Source organism: Anabas testudineus, chromosome 1, assembly GCF_900324465.2.
Source record: "Anabas testudineus chromosome 1, fAnaTes1.2, whole genome shotgun sequence".
NCBI lineage: Eukaryota > Metazoa > Chordata > Actinopteri > Anabantiformes > Anabantidae > Anabas > Anabas testudineus.
Window position 1 is genome coordinate 3908102 of NC_046610.1, and position 10123 is coordinate 3918224.

Consider the following 10123-nt stretch of genomic DNA (forward strand, 5'->3'; position numbering starts at 1 on the left):
GAACATATCTGTATTTTAACCAGTTGCCACTCTCCTCTTTTCAACAGCACGGAGAGCGCAAGATACATGTGCTTGTAGAAAGGAGGTGGGACAACCTGACATCACAGATAGTAATACTAATCACAAGCTCGTAGATCTTCCTGTTACAAAAGGAAATCTTATTCTGTGCAACGCAACCAAAACATCCAGTCTTTGAAGTAACTCCCCTCACGCCTGAACATTCACTAGTTACCTACAGAAGACAGATAGCAGCAACTGGGGATTTGATGTCATTTTGCAGCACCAGATTTCCCCAGTGACAGCAAAAGGCTAATGCTCCGTTACCGAGCTCATTTGTCAACACCAAGCCAGCAGACAGCAGCCTGTCTATTCTCTCCCACCACAGTCCCTAAATCTTCTTTTTCCTTCTGTCAGTTTTAGAGTTGGATGCTAAAAACTGTCAAGCTGTGGGTTGGAAACACCTAACTGACGGAGGATGAGAGAGAGAGAGCACCTCATCCCTACCTCTCATTCTAGATCTATTGTATAATAGCATCAGTCAAGGTATTTTTACAGACAAATGAATAAAGGACACAAACAAACTACTGAATTTATAGGCGCCATCTCTTCACTTTTTATTTGTCGCCATGTCTTACATAGTTCCGTGAGTAGTTTATCAACTCGACCCTGCAATTTGTTTCTGTCTGAAGCTAAAGGTGACAAATAAATTGCACTCTTTAATTACAATCAAATCAAAGTTTTGACAGTCTAATATGTGGTTGTACACTCACCTTTAATTGTAACAACAGTTTGGAGCTAAAGTTTAGACTGTATCGCCTCTCTGTCTCTCTATGCAGTGATTTATATGCAAACAGTTGGTGGCATTTTAAAGCTCGCTGTGTTTGACAGGGACTAAATGGCATCAAGTCCAAGCCATTATTATGTGTCTTGCTGGGTGCTTATGACATATCATGCCCTGTCTGTGGCCCTGCCTTTGAGTCTGGAGTGTATTCCCTGATATATAGTTATAAATTGAGCTTCAGGAGTTGACCAACAAAGTTTGAAACCAGTCATTTGGACCGAGTGCTAAATAGTAAAACTCATTTTACTTTTAGTCTCAAGAGAAGGGCAAAAACTGTGAGTGGTTAAAAAATCCCACTGACTGAAACACAAAAGGGAATAATCAGGACCTTGGTCTGTATCATGAGACATCAAGGGCAAAGACAAGAATAAAAACACATCAAACAGGCTTTGAAAACCTGTGTCCTGTACCATGTCATTTTGTCTCCTAGGCTTGTCTGGATAAGCAGACACCTTGCAAAATACTCAATCCAGTATGCCACAACACAACAAACTATTGTCTGACAGCATCAGTGCCACGTTTGCCAAAATCATTTGTTATCCAGTCCCTCACCTTCAAAACCTCTCTCTGATACAGCCTGAATACAACGGTTGCTTTTTGAAGTATATTTTTCTACAACAAGCAGCCAAAGGCCATGCTAAATATATATTAGCTACATTCTGATATTAAGGCTAACCGGTTCTTTAAGACAAATTATATACTTAAGAAATGGTTAAGAAAACAATTTAGCTAGAGGCTGAGCTTTCAACCAGCCCAGCTCAGCTATTTTCAGATAAAAAACAAAACAATACTCATCATTACAGTTGGGAAAAAAAAATCAATGGTCTGTGGTTAAAAATAAGGCATCGACTGTTTACTTGTGTGTGAAACTGCAACTCATCAAAAACTTACTGCTGATTTCAAATGAAACAGTAAAGCTGCTATCACTATATTAGATATGTCTGTCAAATGCAATGGGGCATTTGACAGACATGACAAAAGTAACTGAAGGGGGGGGATCGAGGGGTAAATGACTGGTCAATTATCAAGCAAATCGTGTAATTTGCTTTTAGAAGGGAAACTGAATTACTCTCATCCATGTAATTGCATTTAGCCGGACTATAACCTTAATGTGGTTATTGACAGCCATAAAGTTAAGTGTGCATGAACAGACTGTGTGTCTGTGAGGTGACAAGAGAAAAGTGAAAGGATTGAGGATGAGTGATGAGGAAAAAAAAAAGAAAGACATGAAACGGAGCCAGAAACAGGACATCAAAGGGTTAAATCAAAAAAGAAAAGATAAAAGCAAAACAAAAGATGCAGAGAGGATTTATAAAGGACAAATGTAAGATCATAAGAGGAAAAAAGGTACATAGAGAAAGGGAGTAAGACAAGATAAAGAGGGAGTTTAAAGCAAGACGCCACGAGAAATGATGATAGATGGGGGAGAAAACGAGAGTGTGGAGAGTATAGGCAAAGAAACAGAAACGCACAGGGAGAGTGAAAAGACAGAATAGGAGCTATGGAGAAACGGGATACCAAGAGAGGAGAGAAAGAAAGCGGAAGAGAGCATATTACTTGTGGCAGACTCTGTCATGGAGTTAATGGGGTTTTGCCACTTCCTATCATCCCAGTGCCTTTTGAACCGTGGCCTTTGCATACAGAAAGATCATTAACTCTCTGCTCTGCCTCCTCCAGGGGCCTCGTCTCCTCTTCGTCTGCTGGACGACTTGTCAGTAAGAGCCTGGTGCCTGCCTCCCTGCTTCCATTTAAAGCTGCACTACGCACTTGATGTGACGATACCCCCACATTAACAGGAAAAATCACAAATTGGGGGCTTTAACAGAGAAGAGCACCATTTTTATTTATTGAGATCTTGTAGATTCTCTCTCTTGCTTTCATTGAAATTCCACTTATGGCTATGCACACACTGGTGGGAAGTATCATTAGTTAAAAGTAGGGAAGTGGAAAGTCCACAGTAAATGAAATACACTTACATTACAATTGAAGACAAAGGAGATGACAGTTTCCTGAACCTATAACTTGACCTGCTTCCTCTTTTCAAATCAGTTTGCGCACAATAATCCATTATGTACCTCATTACCACCTTTACTTTCCTCCGTTTTAAGCAGCTGATGGGCACAATGCTTCCATAAAATACTTTGCTTACTACTAGAACGGTGCAATGCCAGAGTGAGGAAAATGTGGAGCTACAGATACAGTCAGTGCAGCTGTGTTTTAAAGCCCACTTCCATTGGAGAGGTTTTGATGGACATTTTAAGCTTTATTGGCTCCAGTAGTTTGGAAGAATACAATGGAGTCATGAGGAATTATTTTTTTATTCTTATTTTATCCAAATGTAGAGTTTCTACCATCTTATAAACAGCTGCTAGAAAAATTTACTAACATGCTGGTTACTAAAAAGTGTAGTACAATACATGTACTGTCTACTTTAAGTGTGCATATGACTAGTATCAAAATCAGTTGTTGCCTTTTTAACATGTTACGTGGTGCTTATTTGAATTAAGATAGATTGTATTAAAATGTGTTGCTTATGTCTATGCATAAAATATGTAGGGTTTATAACCACCATCTAACATGTGTGTTAGACTAGTGAAGTGCCCTGACATCCTGACAATCCTCGATCATCATTACATTGTATTCAGCAAATATTACAATAAGCTCTGGGTCAAAGACTGAGCCCCAGAGCTGCTTTATGCTGCATGGAGCAGTGCCTGGATGAGGATGGACAGGTGGGATATCTGCTGGGTAATCAGGTGGATAAAACCTCAGTCAGGCAGCTGAGAGACAAATAAGGTGAAGGGTGAACCAGGGTCATAAGGTGGTCACTGTCATACATCCACTTCCTTCACCTTTCCTCTTTTATTTCTGCAAATCCACTTCATCCTGCAGAGTCTGAACACAAGTCAAGATGTGCATGTTTATTTGTGTGACTGAACACCTGATATTTGAGCGTTTGGAATAAGAGAGGGGAAAAAGCTACTCTGCTATCTTCTTATCTAAGCTGGAAATTGATTAAAAAGACAAGTTTCATGTTTACACAATTAAATCTTGCCTCGAGTCAGACAGGACGAGAATTAGGCACAACAAATAAGCAAAACCTCGAGTCTCGGTTGTGTTGTTCTCCTGTGTTAATCATCTTTATTCGGCGTAACTTTGCAACTTGAGCCGTTTTCCTGATAAGGACAAATGTACACATTTGGCAATGCCATGCCTCCCCCATGTTAGCAGGGGTGGCCCAAGTGCAAAAACACTTCCTTTAAAGCTGCACTTGGGGATATATATATATTTTATTTTAGTAACGGATCTGATTAATCAATTTAATGGGAAAGAGGGCACAGTAAATGCAGTTTAACTGAGCTGAACATAGCTTTTTAGCTTCTTTTAGCTCATTATTTGGTTTCCTGTGTCACATACTTCGACTTGAAAAAGTCTGGTAGTAAAAAAAAAAAAAATAAAGAATCCACTGACCTGACCTTTGTGTTTAGATGTATATTTCTAAACCTGTCTCTTCTGGCTTGTTTCTCATCCAAAAAAACATTTACATTTAGCAGATGCTTTTAACCAAAGCAGCTTGCATGGTACAGGCAGGGTAAGTGTAAGGAGCTCTTCCCTAAGAAGCCTTACTGGAGGTAGGCCACAGCTGCCATTCAAACCCCAGTCTTCCACATGGAGGGCAGTGATCTTGTCACTACATTAACTGTGAAGTTACTGTGTGGGTACCTGTATTAGCAGGGCTAAGAGCTCTAGAAGCTGTCAGGTGGGGCAGTTTCAGTACACATACATGTTGAATGTATGTGACATGTGGCAGCAGGTTAATACAAACATAATGATAGTTCATAATAGTTTCTCTGATAATGAAGGTCGGCTACAGCAGCTTCTAAAGTTGTGTTATTTCATGAGACACCTGCAGGCACCAGGACACTATTTCACTATATTTCTAGAGAAGCCTGTTAGCCACTGTGGTGGAGCTATTTCAAGAGATGCTCCTATTGGTGATATGAGAAGCTTGGGGCAAGGGACCTTTAGGGGCATTTAGGTTGGATGACTTGTTGCTGTAGCAATGCTGTTTATTATGGTTAACATATGAGTTCATAAGTCCTTTCTAAAAGCCCTGAATATAGTTGTCATTGGGCTCTTGTGTTGTTCTTAGGGACCCACACAAATCCAGGCAATATAAATAAAAGTGAGTGCAGTCTTATATTTAAATCCACCAAACAACATCAGAGGCAGATAACAGGATCCTTCTGGGAGCCATGAAATAATTTACATCTTTGAAACAGGATTTTGACATCTCCTTTTTATTTATTTTTATCTCAGACACATCCTGTTCACCCTTTATTGGCTCTTTTGCGATGTGACGTGCATTCTAATTATTTCTCACTGATCATTTGACACTGATGTGCAAGCAAGATGTTAGAACACACATGTTTAGAGATAAAATAATGCAAAGCTGAATATCTTATGTATGATAGGCTATATTAAGTGAGTCCTACAGGAAGCCCTGTTTTGCCTGTTTTACTCGTAGAGGCTGCCCTTTTCTCATGGTGAGATTTTTTTTTCCCACAGTAGATCATATGTCAGTGTCAGTTTGACACAGTGTGAGTTGTCAGAGGAATCACGGAACCATGAGCTGTCCTGTAATTACTATGTGAAGTTAATAAAATTTCTGTGCAAGGACAGGTACAGGAAGGAAGAAAAAAAAACAGCTTAGTGGTCCATGACATGTGTCCACTGGATGGATTGCCATTAAATGTTGTATTAATCTTCATGTTTCTCAGAATGTGTCCTAATGACGATCGTCTCACTTTTCCTCCAGCCCCAACAGCACTTGAAAAATATATGTTTGTGAACTCAGTACAACTGAGCTGTAATCGCAGCCCAAAGACTCAAACCATAAATCCAGTGACACCTTGTGGCAGGTCCTCATCTGTTGGCCTCTAGCTGAACAGAGCAGCACTACTGCTAATAACTCACCCGAGTTATTTTCATTAATACTGTAGGGGTCCAGTCTCTGGGTACAATGCAGTGTTATTAGAAGACAGTAACTTTTTTTGGCTCTGTAGTTGCCATTTATCTATTTAAGTATCTGAATAGTCTGTATTAGCCAAATGTTTCAAAGCATCACTATATGAACAACAGACCAAACCTTGATGCAGACAGCAGCAGACAACTACACTGAGTGCTACTCCTGTCAGCTAAGAATAGGACATTGAGGCTACAATTCGCACACACTCACCATAATTGGACATTATGAGATCGGAAAAAATATTACCTGGTCTGATGAGACTTGATTTCTGCTGCAACATTCAGATGGTAAGGTTAGAATATGGCATAAACAACATGAAAGAAAGGATCCATCCTGCCTTGTATCAACAGTTGGTGGTGGCAGTGGTGGAGTTTAAAGAGTGTGGGAGACAGTTTGCTTGTGTGGTGCCCATCCCCATCTGACTAGGGTGATTCCTCTGATGGCTACTTCCAGCACGATAACACAGCATGTCACAAAGCTAAAATCACCTCAAACTGGTTTCATGAACATGAAAATTAGTTCACAAATCCATAGAGCACTGTGCATAGAGCTGGAGCAGAGAAATCTGCACGATAGCATCATGTCAATGTGGAGCAGAATTGCTAAAAAATGATTCCAGTACCTTTTTATGATTTATGCCATGAATATTTAAGGCTGTTCTCAGGGCAAAAGGGGGCCCAACCTAACACCTACTCGACCTGATAAAGTGGCCAGTGAGTGCATGTCAGCATGCTCATGTGTATTGGAGAGTGCAAGATAAACTGTCATATCGAGTCATATGAGTGATGATCTTTTATCTGTACGGTTTTATTGCAGGTGTTAGTGTATATGTTTGTGTGCGTGTGTGTGCACAAGCGTGCGTGAGTGTGTGCTCTGTATACTTGCAACGGTTTGACATTTGGGCGTGGGAAAGGAAGATCAAACTGTGCTCTGCTTGGGGAGCATCTGTTTCCTCCATCTACTGGCAGAATGTCTGTGTTTACAAGTGTGTATTATCTCTCTGTGTTGTAAGATACAGACGCGCAAGAAGCATCATGAATGTTGTCTTTCATTATTTACCTGCCAGCACTAGAGTGCTGTTACTAAAAACATAATCTATCTACAGGGTATCTTCGACTACTTACAGTGACACATGCAGAACTCCAAAATACTTCACTGGAAACAAGAAAACCAATGATGCAGTGTTGACTGCAAAGTCAACCTGCAGGTTATCCATTCTTCTATGGTGGATTGTTTAGTTTACAGGGATAAAGCAGATTGATTTATCTTTTAAAATCCTTAGTATTTTATTAAATTGCAGCTTGTTGATTTTACACAGAATGCTTTTAATTCCTAGTTGACAGCTGTTGACTTTTTTAGCTGAACCAACAGTTGCTGCTTGGAGATTGGCAGATGATACATGATTTTCTCTTTTTTTTAATTAGCTGTCTGAAACTTAGACTTACTTGAGAGTGCCAGCAGTCTTCTTATCTAATCCTCAACAAGAGAGCAGGTTGTCTACTCTGCTGTGCATTGTAATGTGAAATGACTGTTTTGAAATGTGGCACCTCCTTAACTTTGTCCATTTTCAGATGAAATGTCATCGTTTCAGTGTCACCCAAACAAATGTGTGTCGTTAAATGTTTGCCAAATGAGCTTTATTGGAATATACACAAGGATGTACAGTATTCACTGTTATACTAAAGAAAACTTAAAAACGTGGATATTAACATAAGTAGGTCTTTAGAGAGGGGAAGATCAAAGCTAAATGCTTCAAATGCTAAACTGATGAACTAATTGAAGGTAGTAGGTGGTAACCTGACTCGAAATCTTCTTGATGTCCTAGTCCCTCCTCTCTCTGTCTCTGTCCCTCTCTACATCAACATTTAGATAACATCATGACAGTGACACTGTGGGAGGTTCCTCCAACATTACTTTGCATCGGCCGTATAATTACTTTGCCCCTGCCTGATGCATTTGTCATCACGTAGGCCCCACCTCTTCCACCCACAGGACATTTCATTGCATCAATAGCAGCTTTCACTCTTCACAATAGTACACTGCACTGAGTATATTCATCAAACATCAGTCTATTTTTAATCAGGCGTGCATGTGTGCATGAGTCAGGGAGAGACAGACAGTGTACATTATCATTCTCCTTTTTATAGACCTAAATGAATGTACTGCAATGTGTATTTGTAAGGAAAGTAAGAAAACAGAATGCACAGTAAATCATCTTGCTCCCACTTTACAACATTTTTATTAATAGTCTCACTCTTCTGACTTTATCCATTTGCTCTCGCCTGCGCATGTTGCATGTGAGAACAAGGCTGGACTGTGTGCACGCACACCACACTATCATTTCTCCAACATTGCTCTAATGTAATATTAATGGTAAGAGACAACCACATCAAATCCATAGAATGAAGAGAGAAATAAAGCTTAAAAAAGGAAAATTGAGATTTAAGTTTATTATGATATGAGCAAAGAAAAACATGGTAGCTTGATTCAAGATTCATTCTAGTTATAATTAGTTTTGACTTGCTGACATGATAGTCTCTCCTTCTCCTTGGTCACTAATATAGAACAAACACAACTTTACTCCCTTTGAAGTTTGTTAAGATGGCAGCTACCGCTGTGCTGGTGTCAACTGTGAAAGCCAAGGACAGCCAGAGTGCTAAAAATGCAGAACTCCAAGACACTTTGGATAAAAGTGAACACCATTGGTCAAATGTTAAAATGTGAACAGTTATTGAAAATTAAACCGGCTAACTCCTGCCGCCGAGGCATCCACATGGATTAGCGATTTTCACACTGAGAGGCATGGCAATTCAAGAGGTTTATCCGAGTTACGTAATGTGGTTGGAAAAATTATTGCCCATCAACATGACGGGGGTAGATAGTGAGAGCCTCTGCATATATTTGCTTTCAGAGACTTTGGTCTGTAATTTGAAAAAAAAAAAAAAACTGAGCAGAGGACTATTTGAAATGTGGGCTGATGCTCAAACCCTATAGGGTGTAACGTGATATAAATTGCAAGTATAGCAAAGAGGAAAACGAAGATGGGAGTAATATACTGTACATGCCTATGTGTGTGCCAGGATATTGTGTCCATATGTCCCAGTGAGTGTATTGTACGTGTGGGTGTGTTTGTGTTTGTGTGTCTCTTCGTTTCTATATTTAGGAGGGAATGTTTTATTACACCGATACAGTACCACCCTCTTCAAATATTCACCGGATTAAATGGCCTTTATGAACTTGTCATTGGGAGCATAGATGTGGGTTTGTGGGGACCTGCTCAGACAGCTGTCATCTTATACAACATTAATTCCAACATAATGACAGGACACAGTAGCCTCCCTTTAAAAGTCCTGAGGGCAGCATGCAGTCCTCACCTCAGAGGTCTTTCTGAACAGGACAAATGTCACCATGATCTTTGCTGATCCTTATTGTAACAACAATGTCCTGATGTGTATGTTGAATCTCCTCAGCTTTTGAAAGATTTGCCTTTGAGATGTCCTCCAATGTACTAAATATTAGTGGAGGTGTATGAATTTGTATTTGTAGAGGAAATAATTATCTTTCAAACTACTGTTTTTTGTGTATTTTGAACTATAATTTATAAACTGGTTGATATATTGGATGTGGCTGATGAGACACTAAACTGCACGTATCTAAGTATAATAAATAAATGTATACATAGGGCTTGGTATCACCCAAATGTACAACATGACATGAAATGAGTCGTATTGCGTCCTCTAGACTTGCCTTGTCCTGTGAGTTTATCTTCTCTGGAACCCATCTGCTGCAATCACCTGCTCACCCAGCTGCGTCTCATCAGCTATCAGCCAAAGCATACGACACTGTACATATTGTAAATGCCAGCTGAGTCTTATTGAGCCAGATTGTCTTTGTTGCAGTGGCTTCAGAGTTCCAGTCACTTTCTTTACCTAGTCAACAGTCAACATGTCTCAGTCATGCAGGTCATGGTATTTCCCAAAGTGCTATTTGGCCGCAATTGGATGTGATTGAGGCTCTGGAAGACGTTTCACTTCTGGTGGGAAGCACCTGCGGCGTTAAGTGTTGACTCTTAAGTGCTCTTCAAGCATCTAGTACTTTAAGCTTTGTAGTGTGATGTCACTGCATATGGCTTTGAGGGAAAAGTGGACATCATTTCACACAAAATAAGAAAACTGAGAAAGCCAATGTATGTTGTTTGTTTTCTTTACTGTCTTTTTATTTTTCATACACCCACATAGCAAACCAATATGGCC